Below are 13,192 nucleotides of genomic sequence, written 5' to 3'. Positions count from 1 at the left end.
AGCGCAACTGGACATGATCTACTAGGTGTAGTTTCTGTGATCGGGACGAAACTATCAAGCACCTCTTCTTTGACTGCCCGTTGGCAAGAGTGCTATGGCACACGGTACAAATTGCCTTTAACATCACTCCTCCGAATTCGATCAGTTCGTTATTTGGAACGTGGCTTGTTGGGATAGAGTCCGAAACAGCTAGACACATTCGCGTAGGAATTTGTGCGCTGTTATGGGCAATTTGGAACTGCAGAAATGATTTGGCTTTTAACAGAACAACAACTATTCATTTTTTGCAGGTTTTATTCTAAGCTACTTCGCTGATCCGTATGTGGTCCTTACTCACTCCGACGGAGGCCAGGGAGCGTTTGGTTACTGGATCTGTCCGGTGGGAGATGGTAGCGTGGGATATCTTCAACCGGTTTGAATGACGGTCATGTAATAGGATATGCAATTAGTTTATCTATCTTTATTTTGCCAGTCGGTTGTGGCTTTTGGACCTTTTGTTTCTGGCATTGTGGCTCTTGGTGAGCTAGCCATTTATTCGTTTTCAGACTTTCAGACCTTGTTGAACATACTTTTTATTTTTATATAATTGTGACCGCATGCATCGTTCTGATGCAGAGACCGAGAAGTCCCCTTTCGAAAAAAAAAGCAGTACGCGTGGTCTCGCCGACGAACAACAACACACGGCGTGAAGATCGATCGTGCCTGCAGCCTTCCAGGTACTGCACTGTTTTCTCATGTTCCCTTCGCCACGTTAGGCCTGATATGTGGAGTCCACCGGTCAGATCTGCTATTAATTAGAATCTCTCTGCCCATAAGTCAATGAAAAATATTTTATCTGTCCTTACATTTCTTCATACAGTGTTGTGAGATTTGTGCGTGCGTGTAATGTGTGTGTGTGTTGAGTGAATGTTCGTGTGTGTTAAATAAAGTATTTCTTTGTGAAGGAAGAATACTTGGGTTTTTTTTTGAGGCATAGGAAGAATACTTGGTGAGCAACCAGGAGTAGCCCGGTACTAAAAAAAAAGAGCAGCCCGCTCCGGCCTTCCCACAATCCCACGTCGCAAAAAGAAAGAAGCTACGAGTCTCACAACTTAGCTAAGCATATACGATCTCTCAAAAAGAAAACTAAGCATATAGTACTAACTTTCAGTTTGGGTCGCCATGTATGGCTTTGTATAGCCTTATGATCACATAATAGTTCCTGTAAACATTTCTGATGATCAATAAGTTTTAGCAAGTTGTTCTTAAAAAGGGAAGAAGTGAGATGGCAACAACACATACAGGCGGGACTAATGCGCCAAAATATATAGGAAGAAGGTGGTCGCTGTTCTAGGGCCTTGCCCGATCAATCGAGTTACAGGTACTAATAGCTCTGATCTTTTCTTTGCCCCTATTTTTTCTAATCTCTTTGCTACTGTTGTTATTGTTTTGTGTGACAACTATGGCTGAAGTAATATGACAGGAACAAATTGCCGTCTCAAATTTTGGGCACAATTTTTTCTTTTAGTGTGGATTTTTAGGTGATCTGTCAGACGGCCGATTTGCATGTCCCATATGCCCATTTGCGAGACATGAAAGATGTAGAAAGTGAACTACTTACCCCAAATAAAGCTCTTGAGATTGGTATCAGTATAAATAGGATTATTTAATCATATCTACAAAGAATAAGATCAAGAAATATTTCCATACAACACCACACATTTAATAAGAAAAATATAAACACAGTGATAGTACTGATCATGAAGTAACGTAGACGGATCTCACTGTCTCTCTGTCTCTCTCTTTTTTTGCGGGAGAACGTAGACTGATCAGTGTCCCTGTTCTTCTCCTTGGCACTGTTACATTAAAGATAACAGTTTGTTAATATCGTTAGGAGCTAACGGTAATGTATATTTCTCAATTACAGGTTTCTATGCCATCCCATTTCTATTCAGAAACCAACCCCTCCCCACTAATCAGCTACAAAACTAGAAATATGCTGTTTTTAGAGGGATTATAGCAAACCAAATGTCGGCCAACTTTCTATATAGCCTCTTGGTGCTTCCACCAATATAAATTATTTGAAGTTCTAGTTTCATCCAAAGTCAAACTTCATTAAGTTCGATCAAGTCTATATGACAATATTTTCCAAGATTTTCCTTGAATAAGAAGTCTGGCTGACCCAACAAACTTGTTCAGGTCCATGGCTGCATGGTTGGCGGGTGGGACATTTTTGTCAAAATCCCAAAGGGCACCATGGCTGTTGAAGTAGCGATACAAAAGGAAGCGTGACTTTGTGAAACTATTTAATTCCTTAGAAATAAACTATTTTGCTATTTTGTGAACAACAACAAAAAATGTAACTTCAAGGAATTTACTAACCATGCAACATATTAAGCGACACCGCCAATGCTGAGTATGGCGCCGAACACCCAAATGGAGACGAGTAGAAGAACACTCCTGATCCATATACGGCGCCTGTAGGTGAGGCTAGACTGGCAAATCCAGAATGCAATGAAGACCTCTACGACGCTGAAGACAAAAATGATGGCGAGGATGACATCGGAAAACATTAACGTGTGCAGAAGGGGCCATCGATGGGCTATGCCAGGTGCCCCGTTTTACTGTGCGTCGCTGATATCTCTCCAAAAGGTAGCACCTTCACAGGGTAAAACATCCCCAGTAAAACGCATGGATAGAGAGAAAAGGGACATTCCTTCTCTATGAAGGCAAGAATCCTGGCGCTGCTATCCTTCCTCCTTCCCTCGCGCTGCCATCACATACTCCGTATCCTCTCCGTTGGCTCCCTCCCCCCAACCCAACCCGCGTCCTCTTCTCCCGTATCGCTCGGACCTGTAGCGTCGCCGCCGTCACCGATGCACCTCCCTTCCCCTTCTCCCTACCACCTTCGGCTTCAGCATGGAGCATTAGCTCCTCTTGCCTCACCGGCCGTCCTGAGCAAGGGCAGGGCGCCTCGTCCTCTCCTTCCCCGAGCGCGGAGGGAGAGAAGAGATGGCGACGGCTGGATCTCGGTAAGTGGCCAGCGAGGAGGACGGCTTGGCCCCGCAGCAACGCCAACAAGGCACTTCCGTCTAGAGTCGCCTATTCTTCCTCCTCTCGCTCCAATCCTACCGTGGCCACCACCAGTAGTAGCAAGAAGTCCAACTCTTCTGTGGTATGAACTATTCCTTGTGTTGTTGTTTGATGTATTTGCTTGCATCCTTGCTAATTCGGGTTGATCTGCTATTGCCCCACACGAGATTGTCCTCCTCTCTGGTTTTGCTGATTCCGACGGCGCCGAATCCACCTACAGGTTCGCATCCCTCTCTCTCACTCTGATCTGCACTTCTATATATGAGTTCCCTTTTATTTCGTCTCTCATCATCTCCACCAGAACTTAATCTTGAGGTCAGGATTCATGCCCTTTCTCCTTGAGCTGATTTGCTGCTTAATATCTGATGGGTCATGCATTCTTTTGGTTGAAATTTATATTGTTTTATCCTGTCCTTGGCAATTCAATACCAATAACAGGAATTTACTTTGCAGGATATCTTTGACATTTGTTGTTATTGGGGTGTAAATCCTGGCGATGAAAAGATTATCAATGTTCTTGTCAAATTGGGTTGCCAATGCTGGAAGCTGCTCATGGGACATATAACTTGAAGGTCGTCTCCAGTGCTACTTTTCTTTCTACTGATTTTCGTTTTAATCAAGAACGATAGAGAGTGATTCCACGCTTGTACTTGACTTCATGTGCTTCCTTGGACTTGATATCTTCTGTTTTTATTGTGTGGTGGTGGTGCCGTCGAGGTCGGGGATGGCGCTCAGCGGCTTGGATGCCGCGTTCGTCCTCCCCATGCACTTCCCTTCTCCCTCGGCTTCTTTCGCGCCTGATTCCTCCTCGACCGCCTGGTATCCAAGGTACGGAATCAACTCCTCTTCCTCCTCCTCACCGTACCTTCATGCTCCGCTCAAGGTGGTTCATGTCATGATCATTCTTTTCTTTTGTCACATAGTAGAGGGCACTAATGATGCGTGCTATGTAGTCTGAGTCTCCCTTGAAAATAACCATGAAAATATATCCAAGTTTTTCTTTACTAAAATCCTATCCAAGTTAGATGCCGCAGTGCGGATGAACTGCAGTTTGAATTTCTTCCACGATTTAGAGTACCAAGCATGCAGTTGTATATGAAAAAGCCAATCACACAAAATTAAACTGTTTGTAACCATTCCAACTTATGAAATGTCAGAACAATCGTAACACTCACAGGGAGCACAGGAGATTTCATGAGCATGTCTTATTAATCTTTTAAGCTCAACCATCAGGCACCCTCACGCTGAGGAAAAACACCATTGAAAGATGGAATAGAGTAAGTTATAAAAACTAACTGCCAAACTATGATTACGTGGCTGATAATGTTGATGATAATTAAGAAATGATGACCTTTCGATGGATGTTGTAAAATGACTGGGATAGTGTAGTGTCATAACTAATGAGAATGATAACTTAATTGAGACTTTGCATAAGACTCCAGAGTTGATGAAGGGGCAAATCATGTATGCAGGGAGGTGTGCGAGTAGTAAGAAGTTGTATGAGTCTGTTACTGGAAATGTTGTAGGCATTGATGTGATTAGAGCTGTCCAACCTGAACACAAGTTGGTGAAGGTTCTTTGTCTCTAAGCGTACAAGCTGTTCAATTAAAGTTCAACCAGGTTGTAGGGAAATATTTTACTCTCTGTAATGTTTATGCTCTGTTGTGCACTTACAAACAACAAGAGCTGAATGCCTCACTACGCCATCCGACTTCCATGAAAAAAACTTTTTCCTATACCATGATGCTTTGTTATTCCATCAGTCACAATTGGAGATCAAGTAAATGATACTGCAGAATGATGCCAATTTAAGTTTTTGCTGTACATGAAACTTGTCAGTTTTACTGTCACCTTTCATTTTGGAGACATGACTAACTGTTTTCTTCATTATTTGTCATCTTCCAATGTTTATATTCACAATCTGATTTATGGTGATCTTGTTTTCTATTTGCAGGAGCAAATGATGTTTCAATGATACAAAGGGCTGATGTTGGTTTTGGTACATTCATAGGTTTATGTACCTCCCTAGCTTCCTTGCCTTGCTGCTCTAGCACCAGCCTCGCCGCTGTTGAGGTTTGCTCTGATTTCCATGCCCCGTTGTTTTGTTTATGCTTGATTTGCTGTGTGGAAAATGTAATGTGATACTTGCATGATTGGTGGATGAAATCCTAATGTAGAAATACATATTTGGTTTAGGTAAATCTTATATAATTGTTCCTATTAATGGTGATCTTTGGATGAGTTTTTCTTTCTAACTGATTGCATACTTTAGTTGTATAGATCATTATGAAGTAAATAATTTGGGGGAATTCTCTGCTTCACCTATAAAGAGATGGGATCCATATGGCAGGGATGAAATCCAACTTCAATTGGCATGCAATAAGATCAAATGGCAGGTAATGAGTTATATTCTTTAGTTATGAGCTTGATTCAATGTCCCGCGTTATAGAAAGTTCAAACTTGAATTGCTCTATTTCAGGATTTAAACCTTCTTGAGTTACGCAATCACAAATATCTTGCACCTAGAGAAAGAAACTTGGATGTTTTGATCACACAAAGGTGTTTTTTACAAGTATGTGCTTTCTTTTAATCTATGCATGAGCCAGGTTTCTGTGTTGTGCAGTTTGGACCATGAGCTTGCGGATGCTAAACAAAATCTTAGGTAAGTCTGAAATAGAAGCATTCAAGAAGTACACTAGGCCAGAATGCTTCGAAGCCGATCTTGATGAACCTAACTTCACGTTTACTCAGCATGCTAAAATGGCTCGAGTTATTCATCTGTATGGTGTAGGTACCCTCCAACTCCTTTTTGTTTTAATGATTTTCACTAACAAATAATTCTTACATAAGACCTTGGAGTAGCAAAGATGTTCTCATTTGTCCAACATAATTTACAAAATTTGATGGATTAGAAAAAGATTAAAATTAATGGATGCAGGTAATACACAATTTTATATGTTGGCAAGTATGTATAATGTACGAGTCTACGCAAGTGTCAGTTCTGTATTATTGTCTGTTTTCAAGTATTTGTCACTCGAGTTTCTGATAACTGAAGTGGGTGTTTGTAGTTGCAATGCAGAGCAGATCGAGTGGTGTAAGGTGTTGTTGTTGTGGGACATTGCAACTGCTGCCAGATCGATTCAAGCTTCATTTTAATGTTTTTGTTCATCTATGCTTTTGATTATATTTTTACAGAATAATGGGGGTTATACTTATTCTCGAGGGCCTTGCAGAGAGTATTCTGAATTGTATTCATTGCTTCCAAGTAGTTGTTTATATTTCTTATGAGTATTCACCTACAACTTGATGTCTTACAACACGAGGAGATTTATACCTGTTTGCTTAAGCATTTTCACTAAACTACGCATACTGTATGTTAACAAATACAACAGCATTTGCTATTCAGTCATGCACATTATGTGGCTACCTTTGTACCAATCTTGTGTATAGGACAGGGTACATACGATTTTCTTGTTCATGCCTATAAAAAAATATATGATGATGATGAATGAGGTAAGTATCGGGGTTTTCTTCTTGGGTTGTGGGTAGTGGTGTTCTCCAAAAGCTCTTTTCATCCCATACAAAGCTTTTATAAAGGTAAGGTAAAGCTTTTAGAGACTCTTGCTTCTCTCTGGAGCTATATTTATAAACTTTGTCCCAATTCTTGTCGTTATATCGTAAATCTTGCTTGTGATTCAGAACAAATGGTGGATTATTATGTAGCTTTTCTAACATGTGATGCAGTAACATATACTAGAGTTCGATGTTAATCTATCAAAACAGAGGCTAACAGAGTCCTTTTCTTTTGCTTGATTTGCATATTTTACTTGTGTTGACAGATAGATTATTTTGGTTGCTTAACTCGGTATGTTTTTGTTCAAACTTCATGTTACTTGAGCTAACTGTAGAGCATTATATGGCTTAAGTAAAAAAAACTGATAGAATTTTTTTTACTTGATGTGTAAGTTCTGTACCAAATCATTTATACATAAGTCGAGTGCTAATTGTTAGAGACTTGTTCTGAGTTACACCAACTTGCTTAATTTCAGGGTAGCATGTGGCTGAGTGGCTCTCAATTCCTTCCTTTCTCCTGTAGCATGATGGTACGTTGAAGATCAAGCTTGCCAACAACAAGGTTCATGACGAATTAGAGACTTGTTCTGAGTTACACCAACTTGCTTAATTTCAGGGCAGCATGTGGCTGAGTGGCTCTCAATTCCTTCATTTCTCCTGTAGCATGATGGTACGTTGAAGATCAAGCTTGCTAACAACAAGGTTCATGACGATTGTTGCATCATGTTAGGAATGGACAATAAAGCCGCCATCACCACGAGCTGGTCAAAGTTTCGCAGCTATGCAAACATCCACCAAGGAGACATCTACGCCTTCTGCTTCAAGGTGACTGCAAATCGGTGCCTTGCTCTCGCTGTGCATCTGACACGGATCTTGTGTCTAGGCGATAGGATTTACTCTTAGATGATCAGATCGAAGATACAAGTAGCTAGGGTTTTTCAGCAAGAAAGGGGATCGGGGAATGAGAGCCAGAGGTGGGAGAGAGGATACATCGCCCTTGCGGCGCCGTTAGGTCTGATCTATCGATGCCCTAGTTCTCCACTCGTTTCGCCTTTAAGTAGTGTCACTTGCTCCACATGGGCCCGGTCACTTGGCGGTTGGGCTGGCTCTCTCTCCTGGGCCGGTCTGGTGGTGCTGGGCCTTGGCCTTCAGTAGTTCCCGTGACATTCCTCCCCCCTTGATTTTTGGCTTGTCCCCAAGCCAAGGCTCGAGGAAAACGGGCGCGAAGGGGCACTTCGTCCTCCCAGGTGGACAGCGATCGGGGAAACCCCGATCAGTGCACCAGTACTTGCGGTACTTGCCGGACTCCACGCTGCACGTCTCGACGCTGAAGGATGGCTGCCGGCACCTGGAATGGTAGGATCTTCATCGAGGACTGGCAACTCCGGCATGACTTCTGTGTCCGGAGGCACGCCCGCGCGGAGCTGCGACACATGGATGACGGGGTGGATCTTGGCGTGCTCCGGTAGCGCCAACTTGTACGCCACCTCGCCGACCCGCCCGATGACCTGAAACGGACCAAAGTATCGAAAAGCCAACTTGTGGTTAGCTCGAGTCGCGACCGATGATTGCGCATACGGCTGCAGCTTGAGATACACCCAGTCCCCAACTGCAAACACCCGGTCCGTTCTCTTCTGGTCTGCCTTTGCCTTCATCACTTGACGAGCACGGTGTAAGTGTTGCTTCAGGGATTGCAGCACTGTGGCTCGGTCTTTCGTCCAAGCTGCCAGGTCAGACACCGTATCGTCTGCGATATTGGTGATACCAAAGAATCGGGGTTTGTGTCCGTACAGCACCTCGAAGGGAGAAGATTTGAGCACTGAGTGGTAGGATGTGTTGTACCAGAATTCTGCCAGGGCTAGCCAGTCGGCCCATTTGCTCGACAGTTGTGGGCGAAGCATCTCAAGTAAAGCTCCATGCACTGGTTCACCCTTTCCGTTGTGCCATCAGTCTGCGGGTGCCGCGCCGACGAGATGTTCAGTGTGGTCCGTGTCAGCTTGGCCAGTTCTTGCCACACCCGACTCGTGAAAATCCGATCTCTATCTGAAACCATCTTGTCCGGAGGTCCGTGCAACTTGAATACATTCTCCATATATGCCTTGGCCACTTGCAGCGCAGAGAATGGGTGCCGGAGTGGGATAAAATGGGCGTACCGTGTGAGTTTATCCACGACCACTAGGATGGAGTTGTAGCCCTTCGACCTTGGCAGTCCTTCAACAAAGTCTAAGGTTACCATTTCCCAAGCCTGTTCTGGAATTGGAAGAGGTTGGAGAAGGCCAGGATACTTAACATGCTCTGGCTTGGCCTGCTTGCAAATGGCACAATTGCCCACGAACTTCTTAACGGCCTGCTTCAGTTTAGGCCATGCAAACAGTCTGATGATGCGGTTGTATGTCGCTTGGACTCCTGAGTGTCCTCCCAGTGCTCCGGAGTGTAGTTCGTGTAGCACCTTGTTCTGGGCCTCTTTGTTTTGACCCAGCCACACTCTTCCTTTGTATCGGATGAGGCCATTTGTTACCTGGAAGGGCCCTTTTAGCGCAATCCCTTGTTTTGCCTTATCCAACATGTCCCTGCAGCTTGAGTCTGCACTGTAGCCTTGCTTGACTTGAGTTAGCCACGTAGGGACGCAGACCGTGATTGAACAGTTGGTCCCAGTCGGTCTGCGAGACAAGGCGTCAGCGGCCAGATTGGTTGCCCCTTTGCGGTACTCGATCTTGTACTGTAATCCCAACAGTTTCGACAGTGCCTTGTGCTGCCAGGGTGTGGTGAGTCGTTGGTCATCCAAGCACGTTAGGCTGCGGTGGTCTGTGCGAATGGTGAACTCAGACTGCATCAGGTATGGTCGCCATCTCTCCACTGCCATGAGGATGGCGAGGCACTCCTTCTCGTAAGTGGATAACATCCGATGTCGAGGGCCAAGCGCTTGGCTCAAGAAGGCAATTGGGTGGTGCCGTTGCATGAGAACAGCGCCTATACCCATGTCAGAGGCATCGGTCTCCACCGTGAAGGGTTGTTTGAAGTCCGGCAAGGCCAACACTGGGGCTGATGTCAAGGCCTGTTTCAGAGCTTGAAACGCCTGCTCACACGTGTCCGTCCACTGGTATGTCACGCCTTTCTTCAATAAGTCCGTGAGCGTGCGACTGACCACCCCGTAGTGCTTAATGAATCTGCGGTAGTACCCAGCTAGCCCCAGAAATTGTCGCAGCTCTTTCACTGAAGTTGGTGAGCTCCAGGATTGAACTTTCTTGATGTTTTTGGGGTCTGTATGCACCCCCTCCGCGCTGATCACTGTCCTAGATACCTGAGCTGCGGCTGCGCAAAAACACACTTTTTGATCTTGAGTTTGAGTGAGTATTTTTCCAATCTCTGAAATACTTCACGCAATAACTGTATATGTTTCTGGAGTGTTTTATTGAAGACCAAGATGTCGTCGATGAACACCAATACGCCATGGCGAAGTAGTGGCCCCAGAACAATATGCATCCCGTGCTGAAAGGTAAATGGCCCTCCCGTCACTCCATATGGCATCACCTTGAACTCAAAGTGCTCGTGATGAGTTTGAAATGCAGTCTTCGGTTCATCCCCTGGTCGCATCCGAATTTGATGATATCCTGATCTCAAATCGAGGCTGGTAAACACTGTTGCCCCATGCAGTTCGTCCAGTAGTTCCTCGATGACCGGAATTGGGTATCTGTTTTTGATGGTAATCGCATTCAAATGACGGTAATCGACACAGAATCTCCATTCGTCGTCTTTCTTCTGTACCAGCAAGACGGGTGAAGAAAAAGGACTGTGACTGCACTGGATGATTCCCTGACGTAGAATTTCTCGCGCTTGCGCTTCAATCTCGTCCTTTTGAACTGGGCTGTATCTGTACGGTCTCACATTCACTGGTTGGGCTCCTGGTATAAGGTCAATGGAGTGATCGAACTCCCGTGATGGTGGCAAGCCTTGCGGTTCCTCAAACAAGCCACTGAACTCCTCAGGTAGTGCTTGTACTGCCGGCGGCACTGGAGCCGTTTCTACATCTGCCTTGATTTCTGCTACCAGCAAAACATGAGCGATGGCTGTCCGTGCTTGCAACAGATTCAATTGGGTAGAGGAGATGGGTTCACAAACAATCTCTGAGCTGTCTATCCCCTGGAGTTGCACCCGTTTGCCTTTGTGTTGAAAAGCCATAGATTTTTCAGTCCAATTCACTGTCATCAGCCCTCGGGACTCGAGCCAGTCCATTCCCAGTATAATATCATAACAGCCGAGCGGAAAGAGTTTGAACGTGGATCGGAACTTCTCTCCTTGGATCTGATATTCACAAACTTGTTGGGGAACGTTGCAGAAAACAAAAGTTTTCCTACGGTTTCACCAAGATCCATCTAGGAGTTCATCTAGCAACGAGTGATTGGATTGCATCTACATACCTTTGTAGATCACACGCGGAAGCATTCAAAGAACGGGGATGAGGAAGGCGTACTCGACGTGATCCAAATCACCGGAGATCCTAGCGCCGAACGGACGGCACCTCCGCGTTCAACACACGTACGGTCAGCGTGACGTCTCCTTCTTCTTGATCCAGCAAGGGGGAGGAGAAGTTGAGGAAGATGGCTCCAGCAGCAGCACGACGGCGTGGTGGTGATGGAGCTGCAGTACTCCGGCAGGGCTTCGCCAAGCACTATGGAGGAGGAGGAGGTGTTGGAGAGGGAGAGGGAGGCACCAAAGGCAAAGGTAAGAAGTCCTCCATCTCCCCCACTATATATAGGGGGCCTGGGGGGGTGCCGGCCCTAGGAGATGCAATCTCCTAGGGGGGGCAAGGGAGGAATCCCTCCTCCCCAAGGCACCTAGGAGGTGCCTTCCCCTCCTAGGACTCTTCCTTTAGGGTTTCCCCCACCCTAGGCGCATGGGCACTAGGGGGAAGTGGCGCCCCAGCCCACTTTGGGCTGGATCCCTTCCCACTTCAGCCCATGGGGCCCTCCGGGATAGGTGGCCCCACCCGGTGGACCCCCGGGACCCTTCCGGTGGTCCCGGTACAATACCGGTGACCCCGAAACTTGTCCTGATGGCCGAAATAGCACTTCCTATATATAATTCTTTACCTCCGGACCATTCCGGAACTCCTCGTGACGTTCGGGATCTCATCCGGGACTCCGAACAAAATTCGGGTTACTGCATATACATATCCCTACAATCCTAGCGTCACCGAACCTTAAGTGTGTAGACCCTACGGGTTCGGGAGACATGTAGACATGACCGAGATCGCTCTCCGGTCAATAACCAACAGCGGGATCTGGATACCCATGTTGGCTCCCACATGCTCCTCGATGATCTCATCGGATGAACCACGATGTTGAGGATTCAAGCAACCCCGTATACAATTCCCTTTGTCAATCGGTATGTTACTTGCCCGAGATCTGATCGTCGGTATCCCAATACCTCGTTCAATCTCGTTACCGGCAAGTCACTTTACTCGTACCGTAATGCATGATCCCGTGATCAGACACTTGGTCACTTTGAGCTCATTATGATGATGCATTACCGAGTGGGCCCAGTGATACCTCTCCGTCATACGGAGTGACAAATCCCAGTCTCGATCTGTGTCAACCCAACAGACACTTTCGGAGATACCCGCAGTATACCTTTATAGTCACCCAGTTACGTTGTGACGTTTGGTACACCCAAAGCACTCCTACGGTATCCGGGAGTTACACGATCTCATGGTCTAAGGAAAGGATACTTGACATTGGAAAACTCTAGCAAACGAACTATACGATCTTGTGCTATGTTTAGGATTGGGTCGTGTCCATCACATCATTCTCCTAATGATGTGATCTCGTTATCAATGACATTCAATGTCCATAGTCAGGAAACCATGACTATCTGTTGATCAACGAGCTAGTCAACTAGAGGCTTACTAGGGACATGTTGGTGTCTATTATTCACACATGTATTACGATTTCCGGATAACACAATTATAGCATGAATAAAGACAATTATCATGAACAAGGAAATATAATAATAATGCTTTTATTATTGCCTCTAGGGCATATTTCCAACAGTCTCCCACTTGCACTAGAGTCAATAATCTAGTTACATTGTGATGAATCGAACACCCATGGAATTCTGGTGTTGATCATGTTTTGCTCTAGGGAGAGGTTTAGTCAACGGATCTGCTACATTCAGGTCTGTATGTACTTTACAAATATCTATGTCTCCATCTTGAACATTTTCACGAATGAAGTTGAAGCGACGCTTGATGTGCCTTGTCTTCTTGTGAAACCTGGGCTCCTTGGCAAAAGCAATAGCTCCAGTGTTGTCACAGAAGAGTTTGATCGGCCCCGACGCATTGGGTATGACTCCTAGGTCGGTGATGAACTCCTTCACCCAAATTGCTTCATGTGCTACCTCCGAGGCTGCCATGTACTCCGCTTCACATGTAGATCCCGCCACGACGCTCTGCTTGCAACTACACCAGCTTACTGCCCCACCATTCAAAATATACACGTATCCGGTTTGTGACTTTGAGTCATCCAGATCTGTGTCGAAGCTAGCGTCG

At 45.5% G+C, this 13,192-nt stretch overlaps 1 long non-coding RNA gene across 1 annotated transcript; it reads left to right on the top strand.

The window, feature by feature from the left end:
* Positions 1-2,713: 2,713 nt before the first annotated feature.
* LOC125510496 lies at positions 2,714-7,720 on the top strand. The gene is made up of 6 exons (XR_007284644.1): positions 2,714-3,292; positions 3,526-3,900; positions 5,027-5,145; positions 5,345-5,468; positions 5,696-7,175; positions 7,262-7,720. It is a non-coding gene; the product is annotated as an uncharacterized LOC125510496 (long non-coding RNA).
* Positions 7,721-13,192: the final 5,472 nt, after the last annotated feature.

This window comes from Triticum urartu, chromosome 1 (assembly GCF_003073215.2).
Source record: "Triticum urartu cultivar G1812 chromosome 1, Tu2.1, whole genome shotgun sequence".
NCBI classification, from domain to species: domain Eukaryota; kingdom Viridiplantae; phylum Streptophyta; class Magnoliopsida; order Poales; family Poaceae; genus Triticum; species Triticum urartu.
This window is presented reverse-complemented; position numbering and strand designations above follow the sequence as displayed.